The sequence below is a fragment of the Sminthopsis crassicaudata genome, chromosome X (assembly GCF_048593235.1).
Source record: "Sminthopsis crassicaudata isolate SCR6 chromosome X, ASM4859323v1, whole genome shotgun sequence".
Taxonomy (NCBI): domain Eukaryota; kingdom Metazoa; phylum Chordata; class Mammalia; order Dasyuromorphia; family Dasyuridae; genus Sminthopsis; species Sminthopsis crassicaudata.
The window spans coordinates 63,963,664-63,977,965 of NC_133623.1; the positions used below are offsets into that span (position 1 = coordinate 63,963,664).

At 34.1% G+C, this 14,302-nt stretch overlaps 1 pseudogene; it reads right to left on the reverse strand.

The window, feature by feature from the left end:
* The window catches only part of LOC141549150 (E3 ubiquitin-protein ligase DTX3L pseudogene), a 34,892-nt pseudogene extending 21,848 nt beyond the window's left edge, over positions 1 to 13,044 (reverse strand).
* Positions 13,045 to 14,302: the final 1,258 nt, after the last annotated feature.

Genomic DNA, 14,302 nt, shown 5'->3' on the forward strand with positions numbered 1-14,302 from the left:
TTTTCTGTAAGTTTTCAAAGAGGATTGCAATTTAACAAATGGCTAATGTGACTTGAAAGGCAAGCTAATTAAAAGGTCCACAAGTTAGACAAGTGGATGCCATCCAAGTTGACAGTGGGGTAGTGTCTAAAATAACCCAGTCTTAATTATAAATTATTTACTATTATTAGCATTTTCTAATTTTTAATATATTCCAATAATCATATAATAAATATTCAGATTGAAAAGAGGAAAAAACTTGATTTATCAGCTTTTCTTTACCTTCTTGTTTTTAAAACATCACCATGCATATGAAAATAATTTAGTTAAATACCTTTCAAATTTATCAATTTATAAAATATCATTTATATTATTACTTCTGGCATTTTCATGGTAATCACATTAGTTTAGGTCTTAGCTATCACATACCAGGCTTTTTCTGTGCTTTGAAAGTTGCTTAAGGCTGTTTTTAGTAATACTTTAAAGTTAGTTTTAAAATGTTTAGTTTACAATTATTTGTTACTATTTTATGCCAACTAGAAAAAGTAACTGGGGAAAATATTAAATAAATAAGATTTTTAAAAACTAGAACACAAAGATGATCTTTTCTCTATCAATCAATGAACCAATCACTAGAAAAAGTAAGTGGGGAAAATATTACATAAATAAGATTTAAAAAACTAGAGAACAAAGATGATCCTTTATCAATAAATTAATTAACATGCATTTTATAAAATGTATTGTACATCTATAATTTTTTTTTACTTAATTGTATTCCAACAATTATCCTTTATGTAAGCCAGGCACTGTGTTAAGAACTTCATAGCTATGTTTCTCCCAACAATCCTGGGAGATATGTGTAAATATACTTTATTCCCTTTATACATAAATGAACTTATTGGATTCTCTACTTTACTACCATTACAATATCTCCAACACAGTCAATTTTTATTTTTAATTACTACTGGCGATAATTAAACTTAACTTTGCACAAGATTTCATTATTTTTAGTTGGCTTATGTTTAAAAAAAAAAGAAAGACAAACTCATGGTGACATTCCCAATTTCCCAATTAAGTTTTTCTGCTTGTTTGTTTTTTAGAGTTATCCAGAGCCAAATCAATTCTTTTAAGTTTTCTAAGTTATTAGTCCTTTAGTATAACTATTAAAACTAGAGCACACAAAGCAAAGAATTGGAAATTGAAGGGATGTTCATCAATTGGGGAATAGCTGAGTAAACTGTGTTGTTTCTAATTTACCTAAGCAATTGACTTAAACTGCAGTAGTATGATTGAATTTGATCTACCTTCAGCTGCTTTCTGATTTCAAAACAAGTTTTCTTTTTCTGGAAGCACACTGGAATTCACCTTCAGTCCCATTGAATTGGAATTCAGTCCCAACTGAATTGGAATTCAGTTCCAATCAGTTCTTGCTTGGTACCCTCAGCTTTGATGGTTAAAAGCAGCAAACAACAGAAAAGTAAATGAACTCCAATTCCATCCACTTTTATCCTTTTTGGTAGATTATCTAAAATTTCCTTATTCTGCCTTCTAATAATAAATATTCCTTCCTATGATAAACTTATCCCAATTTTAAGTACAGTTTTTAAGTGTACCTTGAATCTACACTAAAATTAAAATCTTCATATTTAGAATTAAAATTAATACTTAGAAATTGCCTAGGTGAAACTTCTCTAGGCTTAGTAAATGTCTTTCCTTTTTAAATTCTGAGTTGTGGAATTATTTAAGCTCACAAGATTTTAAATTTAATTTCTCCTATAATATTTCTTAAGGCTTTCTTATTTTGATGCTTCCCTGAATTCCTATTTCACTGAATATCTAATGACTAATAAAACATATAATAAGACTAATAAGTTTTTAAAATGTAAACTTCAACTTTAAATCAATCCCTACTCCTTTTTAAAGGTCTCTTTAAGGAATAACTGATCTGTGATTTTGTTGTTGTTGTTATTATTGCTGTTTTCATTAAACTCTACAGAGTTGGGTACTAACGCATAAGCTCATCAATATACTTAAAGTCATTTAAATTATAATTTAGAAATGAAAGAAATTTTATTATTCCTTTTTCACAAATTTGGTTTCCAATTATTATTTTGGTAAAGCTTAGTTTTCAATTAATTTCTGTACCTGTCTGGCCTCTCATCAATCTCCAACATGGCCAGTGTTGAAAATAAAGAAAAAAAAGAGATTTGTCTTTTTTTGGAACAATACAAACTTTCCTTAATTTAATTTGCGAATTGGATTCATCCACTGTAATTAGCCCCTGATTCTAGTTCCTCCGTTTCTCTAGACTTTTTTCCCCCAAAGTATAACTACAGAAAGAAAAATTGAGAATGATGAAGAATTTAGCCATGTCAATAGTTCATTTTTTCTAAGCTAATTTGGAGAGATTGTTTAATAAAATTCCATAACTTTCTAAGTAAGCTTATGCTTATGTTCCATGCTTTGGCCAAAATAATCCTCTAAGTCTTTTGTATTCTCAAATCAAACTTTATACAGCTTAACAGGTCTTTCTTTAGTTATCCCCCTTACAGGGATTTCAATCCTGTCCCTGTTATTTTATTTGTAAAGTAATTGACAAAACAGACCATACCAATTAAATATTAAAAATAATCTTCAAACCAAAGTTCCTAATAATGAACAGTTCGAAGTTATAAATTGAGAGCATTCAAATAAAAAGATGAGATAATTTCCAACAAATACATGACAGTTTAAGTATCATATAACAAACTGAAAGCATATCTAATACAATGCTTTCCCAAAGTCACAATACAAGAAATTATAAGCATAATATTAAAAGAAAACAATATTTAGATTCAGGTCAGTTTTAATGATCTTGTGATGGAGAGAGCCATCTACACCCAGAGAGAGGACTGTGGGAAGCGAGTATGGAACACAAAATAGAAATTTTGCTCTTGTTGTTGTTTGCTTGCATTTTATTTTCTTTCTCATTTTTTTCCTTTTTGATTTAATTTTTCTTGTGCAGAAAGATAACTGTAAAATATGTATGCCTATATTGGATTTAACATTTATTTTTATCATGTTTAACATATATTGGATTACCTGCCATCTAGGAGAGAGAGTGGGGGGAAAGAGGAGGAAACTGAACACAAGGTTTTACAAGAGCTAATGTTGAAAAATTATATATGCATACGTTTTCAAAAGAAAAAACTTTAATAAAAAAGAAAACAATATCTAGATTTAAAATGTAGTCCCCAAATAAAAATTATTGAGAGTCAAATGACAGTACTCTAAGAGAATATTGTTCTAAATTACTTTACAAATAAAATAATTTTATTCATCTATCAATTCATTCTACTCTAGCTGTGAATTTGATCCAAAAACACTTAAAGAGTTATTCAGCTGTTTTTCAGTTGTTTCCAATTCTTTGTGATCCCATTTGGGATTTTCTTGGAAAAGATAATGGAGTGTTTTTTGTGAGGATTATAATTATCCTACCAACAATAAGAGAGACTGAGGCAGAGATCGGAGCCAATGACACTTTATTAAAGGCTCCATGGTCCCCTCTAATGAGGTGGATTTCAGCTCTTCTTCACGATCTAAGATCCCACCTCCTTCCAGGACCCTATTTTTATAGGACTAGATATCCAGTCATTCCAGAACAATCATACCAAATACAGAATAATTCCACTGAATAAATAAGCAAAATATTTTGTCAGTAGGATCACAATTTGGGTGAAGCAAGGAATATTTGGATAGGCTTCTCCTTAATTCAGACAGGAGGAAATGGTACCAGCTATGACAATTAGTGACCTAAGTGATCATAAGATGGCACCTGCTCCTACTGGACAAATGATTGATCTGGAGGAACAAAAATATTTAGAGAAAGTTGTCATCTCTGTCAAACTGAGCTTGTTCACCATGACAAGGAAAAACAGGAGTGGAGGATTAACTTCCTATAGTTAAACAAGTGAACTTAGAATCTTCAGCTCACAGTTCTGGGACTTATATACAATTGATATGATTCTTTCAAATTGATTAATACTGATTGGAATAGAGTAGGGGTCCGAATGAATTACTTCTCACATTTTCCATTTCCTTCTCCAGTTCATTTTACACATGAGGAAACTGAGGAAAATAGAGTTAAATGACTTACCCAGTCACCCTGCTAATAAGTGTCTCAAAACAGATTTGAACTCAGGCCTTCCTGAGCTCAGGCCCGCACTTTATTCACTCCACCACCTAGTTTCCCTCCTTTAGAGCTATAAAGAAGGACAAAAGCATTAACTTTCACAGCCCATAGTGTGCATAATACACTTTTTCTTATGGTAGAAATTTTTTTTAAATCTTTTTTTTTAATTTTAAGATATTCAATATGTCAGCCATCCCCAAAGATCTCAATATGTCTTAATTTTGATAGAGAACTTTCATTTACAGTTTTCATTTTGCAGTCTAGAATCATTGCTCCATAATACCAAATTTTAAGTGTTGTTTTGCATCAAGATCAGATCTATTTTACTTATAGAGGATCAAATATCACAATTACCCAAAGGAAAAATAAACACATTTCACTTTAAATAAAACTAGTACAAGAAAAACAAACCTGGATTTATTGTTATAAATGGAATCCTATAGAATTCTCAAATTTCACAATGGTCATTCATTGGTAGAACTTTAAATTATAGAACCCACCCCTACAATAAGTTTGTTGCCAGAGAATGACTTGTCAGTCTTTTTTTTTTTCAACTCTATCTTTTGGAGTAGATGCTAAGTTATTCTGAAATATAGAATTTGAAGAAATGATATCTGTTAATGATAATGAAATTATTAATATATATTTCCCAAATGAAGATTAGAACATATAACTTTATTGGTCTTTCAAGGACAGAATTTTAGTATATTATTCTCAAATGCTTCCATGATGCTTATGGGAAACAAAAAGTTGAAAATATTAAGTCCTTTATAAAAAAGGAAACAAGAAGGAGTTTTGTTTTTGGCCTATTTATGCAAGCCTCCAATCAAAAGAAAGATAACAGAATCAGAAAACTGGAATTGGGGGGAAATTAAGTATAAAAACTGAATCAAAATTCAAGATGGTAAAATTGCTGATGGCTAATGTAACCCAGAGGAAAAATGATGGAGATTCCTGGAAAAAAAACCAAGTAGTAGAGGTTATGGGAAATAAACAGGTGGGAATTCTGAGTCTCCCCTAGAGGGACAGTTTGGAAGGAACTGTTTTTCTTGACCCTGCAATATCCTTGTTCTGATTAGCACCCAGGAAAAGAAAGAGGCAACCCAGGGAACTTAGGAATTGCTGAAGACCAAATCTCCCTGATGATGATATTTCTGGTGATGAGGATATCTATTAAAAAAAATTAAATAGCCCAAGAAGAGAAAGTGGTGGTCAGTGAGTGGTTGGTAAGAAATTCAAAAAAAGTTATGTCCCTATAGCAGCAGAAAACCAGAAATCTGGAAATGGAAGTAGTCCAGAGGAGGGGAGTTCCTGAAAACAGTTGAAACTAGGTAAAACTGGACAGTTGTATAGTTTTTAAAAAAAAGCTGAAAGTAGGACAAAGATTATAGCTTAGCTGGAGTACACATGCTTAATTGCTTCATAAATATTGACTTCCCTCTCCAGGAAGAGCTAAGGCTCATTTTAATGGTCTTATAATATATGTGGTGGGAGAGGGGATATAGAATATATTAAGGGGTGTATGTTGCAGGAATATCAAGAAAAAATGTTAACTTCATTACTCCAGCCATTAGGGAGATGGGAGAGGGATTTTGTGGCCAGAAGAAGAGGTTAAAAAAGGATACGCTCTTGCTTCTATAAGGTGTGTGAGCTCATTTTGAGTTTCATACCTGCTTCTTGCCGGCATGTATTAAAATTTTAAACTGCTTCACTCACCCCGAGTTTTCTGTGCCCTTATTTGGGGTTCAGAATTTTGTTTCCAATAGTACTGTTTAATTCAATTTATATGGGGGATTCATACCAGGTGGAAGTCATGATAGGGTAGATTCAATATTTAGAAAGCTATCAACAGAATTGGTCATATTGACAATTTCATGATTATTTCAATAGATGTGGAGAAAGCTTTGGACAACCTTTGCTCCTATTAAATAGAATTAAAAGCATGGGAAAATATGGAGCTTCTCTTAATTTATAAGTAGCATCTCATTCATGTCTATTTAAAAGTACAAGCAAGCATTATTTTTAATGGGAATAAACTATAAGCCTTTTCAGAATGGTCAAGGAGGAAACAAAGATGTTCTTTATTACCATTATTGCTCAATATTGTACTAGAAATGAACTATAGCAATAAGAGAAGAAAATTGAAGGAATTAAGCATAAGAAACATTGATTTTAAAGGGTTAATGACTGTTCACTTATAGGGAATCAACTACTAAACTAAGATTATATTAATATTAATCAATTAGTTAATTAATATAATATTAATAATTGTTATACACAAAGTTACAGGATATACTAGAATAAAAATGGAAATCAAAAAAATTCACTGCTCACCTCCTGAAAGAGATCCCAAAATGAAAACTCCAGGGAATGTTACAGCCAAATTCCGGAGCTCCCAGATCAAGAAGACAATACTGCAAACAGCCAGAAAGAAACAATTCAAATACTATGGAGCCACAGTATATAACAGGCTAGCACAAGATTTAGCAGCTTCTACTATTCTGGAAAGCAAAAGAGCTAATAAGAAAACCAAAAACCACCTACCTGGCAAAACTAATTATCATCCTTTAGGGAAAAAAATATAGCATATAAGGATTTCCAAACATTTCTTATTTAAAGACCAGAAATGAATAGAAAATTTGATTTTCCAACATAAGGCTCAATAGAAGCATAAAAAGGTAATCAGATAATTTAAATTCATTTAAAGGATCAGTTAATTTATTCCATAAATCTCAAAAGTTAGTTTTTTTTTTTTATCTTGTTAGACTATTTTTAAACCTTTCAGTTTATGATAATCCAAAGTTTGGAACTGAGGCTAATTTTTACCTGTTATTACAAAATTTCTCCTGATATTACAAAACCTATTTATTTCTTTTTTGTCATTCCTGCCTCATTTGAGAGTTCTCTCACATCCTATGCTTCAAGGAGCTTCCCCGAAATGAGTTTCTTTTGGCACATTATTTTTGTTTATTCTGGTATACTCTGGATAGATAGATATTTATGTCTATACAGAGAGAAATTGATATAGATAGATTTAGATATATAGATAAATAGATAGATAAGGATATATAAATACATATGTATATAGAATTCTTGAATATGACCAAGGAAAATCGGTGACACACACACATAATGAATCCAAGGTCTTCCCACTATTTGTTAGCTTAAGGCTTCAGTAGCAGCTTTAGAATTTTAGTTTTCTTTATCCAATTAAGTACCACTTCTGGTTAGAGAAGTTAAATATTTTTATTGGCCCTATTTGCAACCTATTTGCAATATGGGGGCATATTGTAGAGACAGTCTACAAAAATGCTCTGACATTAGGAAAATATGGAAAAATTTACTTGTCAGACTTATGGATAAGGAAACTGAGTCAAGTTGGTAAAAAATACAAACCATTCTCCAATTGATCTGAACATGTAGTATTCAGAAAACGAATTCAAAGCTATCAACAGGCAATATGTTTCTCACCTGAGGGACCATGCATCTTAACTGAACAGCCTTACCACAGGTCTGATATTCACTTTAGAAACCTAATCAAGTTTTAGGAGTCACCAGCAGGAATCCCTTTCTGATTGTACAAGATTTCAAAAAACTGAATATGTTTTTTTAGCACCAGAACTGAGGGTCACTTAGGAAAAACTCACAGGTTATGTCAGTAAGCAAATTATAATTGTGCCCTCAAAGTTACTAAATTGTGGCTCAACTATACCACCACTGGGCTTATACCACATAGGGAGTAAGAAAATGGAAAAGGAGACATATGTACAAAAATAAATATGTACAAAATTAAACCTCCTGAGAAGATACAGAATCCCCCCACTGAGCCTTGCTTTCCACAATTGGGTTAACAGCGCCATATTTGCCCAGTGTAGATAGGGATTTTGTCCAGGGGCCCAGTTCACAACCTAATATAGGGCAGTATCAGAGCCAAAACCTCTGTTTCTCTCAAACCAAGGAATGTACATATAAACAGTTACAATTTTCTCATAAAGGCAGATTTAAACAATTGGATAAATATTAATTGCTTGTGGACAGGCTGAGCCAAATATAATAAAAATGGCAATTCTACCTAAGTTATTCAGTGTCATAGACACAAACTGCCAAAGAAAAAAAAAATAACAAAATTCATCTGGAAGAACAAGATGTCAATAATATCAAAGAAAACAATGGAAAAATATAAAGGAAGGTTGCAGAGCAGTACCAAATTTCAAATTATATAAAGTAGTAGGGGAGCTATGTGGCGCAGTAGATAGAGCTCTAGCCTTGAAGTCAGGAGGACCTGAGTTCAAATCTGGTCTCAGACTCTTTACACTTCCTAGCTGTGTGACCCTGGGCAAGTCACTTAATTGCCTCACCAAAACAACAACAAAAACAAAGTGGTAATCATTAAAATAATCTGCAATAGCTAAGAAATAGAGTGTTAGATCAGCATAATAGATTAAGTACACAGTCATAGTAGCAAATGACCAGAGTAACCTAGTGTTTGAGACACCAAAAGATTTGAGCTTTTGGGATAAAAATTTGTTATCCCACAAAAATTGCTAAGAAAATTGAAAATCAGTTTGGCAGAAACTAGGCAGAAGCCAACAGTATATCACACTGTATACCAACATAAGATCAAAATGGGCAAAATATTTAGACAAAACAGGGGACCATAGAAAATTTATCTGTTGGATCTATGGATAAGGAAACTGAGTCAAAGTGATAAAAATTCAAACCATTCTCCACTGGATATGAACAAGTAGCATTCAGAAAAAGAAATTATTGGCATATGAAATCAATAGACATTTGAAAAATAAATGCTTTGGGTCACTTCCAACAAGAAAGCTGATCAATTCTGAGTACAGATTAAAACATTTTTTTTCTTTTTCTTGCATTTTATTTTATTTTGAAATGTCTAATTTCATTAGACATTCATTAATAGGGAATATTATAACATCTAATATAATGGATATCATACTACTTCCCTTCTCCCTCAAAGGGAGGGGAGGGAAGGAAAGTATTTGGAACTCAAAATCAAAGTCAATTTCTCTCTAAAACATGTAAACAAAAATTAATTCCAATACCACATAAACTGTTTTCAAACAAAGAAGTAAAGATGGAATCCCTTCTATGATGCAAATATAGCCTTAGAATCAAAATACAGGAAGTCACAAAGGAAAAAAAACAGATTAAATTTGATAAGAATTATTAAAAAGAAAACTTTCAATAAAATATTAGCAAGAAGGCTAAGTAATCTATATTATGATCTGGCTGCATTTATGAAAGGAATGTAGGTCTAGTTCAATATAAGGAAAGCTAGAAATATAACAAAACTCAAAATCATATGGTTTTTTCAATAGATGTAGGAAAAGGTATTGTTAAAATACAAGGCCAATTCCTATTTTTAAAAAACTGAAAAGAATAGGAATACTTGGAGATTTATTTTAAATGATAAGAAGTATCTATCCAAACCTAAGAACAAGCAATATTCTTTATGGGGATTAGATATAAAATTTTCTAATAAGATCAGAGATTAAATAAGTACATCCATAATCACCATTGCTATTTGATTTTTTACTGCAAATTCAAGGCATAGAATTAAGACAAAAAAGAACTGTCACTTTGTGTGAAGGATATGATATTTAAGAAAACAACTTAAAAAATAAATCTAAACAATGAAAAACTTCAGTATACAGTATAGTATAACATACTATACTGTATTCAGTATACAGTGGAGTATAATATAAAATTAGCGCAAACAGATATTAAACATTTCTATATATTACCATCAGGCAGGCTGGCTCTTTGAGGGAGTTATAACTATCATTCTTTCCAGCTGTTCTATCCAAGAGGCTGAGAGATATTCTTGGGGACTACATCATTCTTTTTTCTCAATAGCATTTTATTTTGCCAAATACATGTAAAGAGAGTTTCCAACATTTATTTTTGCAATTTGTTCCAAATTTTTTGCCTTTCCTCCATTACCCCCCCTTTCTCCAAGATAGCAAGCAATCTGATCTAGGTTTAATAGACTGCATCATTCTCAAAACAAAAAGAGACACGAGGTACAAAAGAGGAATTCACATCATCTAATTTCTACCAGGGTACTAGATTCACACTGTCCACTAGGTACATATCTGATGCTATAATGAATAAAGGATGATGGGATGAATTTCTGGCGTGGAACCCCCTAGGGATTCTGAGATTGAGGTGTGCCCTCCTCTGTCATTACAAAAATCTTCAGATTTTTAATCCTGAAACTGAATTGGAAGTATCTTATTTTTTTGTTTGCTCTCAATAATTATATGCATCTCATCTTATTAAAATGCAGCCCTTTTTATGAGGTAACATCATTTACATTGTGTAGCATTTTAAAAAGAGAGTCTGAAGTGTCATCCATTATGGCCAGCAGCACACACTATAGACTATGGAGAAATGAGAGGAGCAAAGGAAAAATATCTTTTACATTGACATATAACTAAAGAGGTTGTGAGCAAATAAGCTAGACAGATGATCACAGAAAATAAAATAAACAATTTTGATTGCATAAAATTGACAAAAGCTTTTGCACAAACAAATCTAATGCAATTAAAATTAGAAGGAAAAGAGGTTAATGAGAAAATTGGCAGCAAATTTCTCTATTAATATTAGAATATTGTGGATACATATAACATGGATCCATCCATACATATATATGGAATTGATTAAAATTTATCAGCGCAAGAATCATTCATCAATAGATAAACAGTCAAAAGCTATTAAAGAGGAGGTAGACTTCAAAGAAAGAAATCCCAGCAATTAACAGTCTTGTGAAAAAATGCTCCAAATTATTAATAACTAGAGAATACAAATTAAAGCAACTTGAGTTTCTACTTCCCATTCATCAGACATGCACTCCCAGCTTTCTTTTGTGTGCATTAGACTGTAAATTCCTGGAGACAAGGACTGTCTTTCTTTATGGTATTTGCATCCCCAGGGCTTAGCACAATGGATGGTACTTAGCATGAGCTTAATAAATGTTTTTTCACTATTAATGAACAAAGTGACAAATGCTGCAGAGGCTACAGGAAAATAGGCACATTACTGGGAGAGATGCTAATTGGTCCAGACATACTGAGAAGCAAGTTATAATTGTGCCCTCAAAGTTACTAAATTGTGGTTCAACTATACCACCACTGGGCTTATACCACATAGGGAGTAAGAAAATGGAAAAGGAGACGTATGTACAAAAATATTTTTGAAGTAGCCCCAAACTGGAAACTAAGGGAGTGTCCACATGTGATGAAATAACTCAATTGTGGCCTACAAATATAATGTCAGAATAATACTTTATTGTGCTATAAGAAATGGAAAGTTTCAGAGGAAATTGGGAAAAACTCAAGATCTGATAAAGATTAAAGTGAGCCGAACTACAACAATTTACACAATGACAACAATAGTATAGCAAGAAAAAAAAGTTTCAAAGCTTTTAGAACACTACTTAATTCAGTGTGGATGACTAAACCAATCGTGTTACCCTATCCAAGTCCTGCCAGAGAGGTGATGGACTGAAATTGAAGAACTATACCTGTCTGTATGGACATGGTCAAGATGGGAACTGGTTCTGCTAGAATATACAGCTTTATTGTGAGGATTTTGTTATTGTCACGTTGTTGTGGGTGTGGTGGATGTCACTGGGAGAAAATGACAATAAAGGCCTGTAAAAATAAATTAAAAAAAACTTTAAAATAAGAGAATCACTCTCCCCAGTCCAATTAAATAGTCATCCTATATAGGAACGATCCTCTCGTCCATTTTTAAGTTTTTAAGAAGGGAGTTGCCCGTAGCTGGCTGGCCTCATAAAGCATTATTAGCTCTTCATCTAGTTTCGGTGAGTCTGAAAGGGATGGGTTTTGGCCTTGTGAAAGGCTTCAGAACTCTGATCAGTGCAATAGGCAATTACGATCCTAGAAGGCTGGTGATGAAGCAAGGGGCCCACATCTTGACAGGTGAGGGAAGACAGACGTAGACTAAGACACATTTTCAGAAACAGCCAAAGTGGAGATTTGTTTTGCATATCTGTTACCAAGGCTACCTTTTTCTTTCTTTCTTTCTTTTTTAATGAGGTGGGATGTGGGAGGTCGAGAAGACAGAGATGGAGAAAAAAGAAACCAACAACAAAAGATGGTCAATAAGGCATCTTAAAAACCAACCAACGAACGAACAAAAAGTGGACAAGAAGAGAAGGAAGGCCAGAAAGCAAAACTAGCAGCTTTGAAAAATACAAATTGAATTTAGTAAATAGTAAAACAAAAACTAAGCTACAGATGACAAAGATCCACAGGGACATGGACAAGCCCCTTTTTCTGGTGGATGATGTACATGAAAACATCTCTTTCATCGGGTGTTTGTTGAAACCAGAATAATATTAAGTGTCTGAATGAATGAATGAAAATGAAAAGGTACCAAAATAAAAGGTATTTCGTAGGCTGGCTCTTCTTTGCCCACCGCCACCCACCAGCCCATCCCTCGGGGCCTTGCTCAAGGAGGGGGGAGGGGAGTGGGCCCGAGAGCGCCGAGGAGCTGCGATGGGGAGGGGGCCGCGGAAGCTATGGGGAGGGGGGGAAATCATCCGATCAGCTCTCGGAGGAACTTCATCCCTCCAGCTGCGGAGCCATCCGTGGGGGAAATTCAAAAGGCCCTGGTCGGGGGTCTGGGGGTGCCGGCACCCCTAGGGGGTCTGGGGAGGGAAGGGAAGGAGGAAAAGGGATGCTCGGCGAGTCCTTCCTTACCTCCTGCACGCAGGGGACTCTCACGACGGCTCAACCAGGCCTGGTGGGTCGGGGGGAGGTCCGGGGGGCGGGAGGCAGCTGGAGTCTGAGCTGCTGGCAGCCCCTTTTCACTGAACGCTGGACGCCCCAGCCCAGCTGAAAAACCGCAGAAAGGAGGAGACCTGTGACGTGACGCTGGGAGACGGGGCTTGTATAGTCCAATGGAACACGGATCATGACGCGGTGCGGGGGTGGTACCCCAGCAGATCAAATCCATCTGAGGATGGATATTTGGGGAGCTCCTACTATGTGTCAGGCACAGGGCAAGAGCTGGACACTTTAAAAGACGCGGGACACATTAGAAAGAGAAAAAATCGTCTCCAGAATAAACTGGTAAAATAAGCCAACATACCCATACTTTCAGGATTCAGGGAAAGCAAGCCTTAGGTACAATTTATCCTTCCAAATTCAGGAATAAAAGAGAAAAGGAAAGACCAAAAGAAAAAAGAAACCTGGAAAAGAAACAAATAGAGGAGAAAGAGAGAGAGAAAAAAAGGAAAGACCAAAAGACAAAAAAATAAACCTGGAAAAGAAACAGAGAGAGAGAGAGAGAGAGAGAGAGAGAGAGAGAGAGAGAGAGAGAGAGAGAGAGAGAGAGAGAGAGAAGGAAATACTAAAAGAAAAAATAAACCTGGAAAAGAAACAAATAGAGAAAAGAGAGAGAAAAAGAGAGTAAAAGAAAGATCAAAAGAAAAAAAAAAATAAACCTGGAAAAGAAACAGATAGAAAAAGAGAGAGAGAGAGGGAAAGACCAAAAGAAGAAATAAACCTGAAAAAGAACTGAATCGGGAAAAAGAGAGAGAAAAGGAAAGACCAAAAGAAAAAATAAACAAACCTGGAAAAGAAACAAATAAAAATAAAAACTATACATAAAGTATAGCAGAACAAGAAGCCAATTGATTGCTTTATAAAGGACAACGAAATTGCTAGGATTTCTTTTTAATGGAAGATAAGGGATGAAGTCAGTCAATTAACATTTAGTGTCTACTATGTGCCAGGTACTGTAATAAATGATGAGGAAAGAGGGAGAGAGAGACAGAGATAGACACAGAGAGAGAGAGAGACAGACACAGAGAGAAAGAAAAACAGAGACACAGAGAGAAACACAGAAAGAGACAGAGACACAGAGACATGGCGGGGAGAGAGACAGGGAGACAGAGACAGACAGACAGACAGACAGCAGAAACGAGAGAGAGAGAGAGAGAGAGAGAGAGAGAGAGAGAGAGAGAGAGAGAGAGAGAGAGAGAGAGGCAGAGAGAGTAGGAAGGAAAGACCAAAAGAAAAAAAAAACAAAAGAAAAAAACAAAAGAAAAAATAAATAAATCTGGAAACGAAAGAAATAGGAAAAAAAACTATA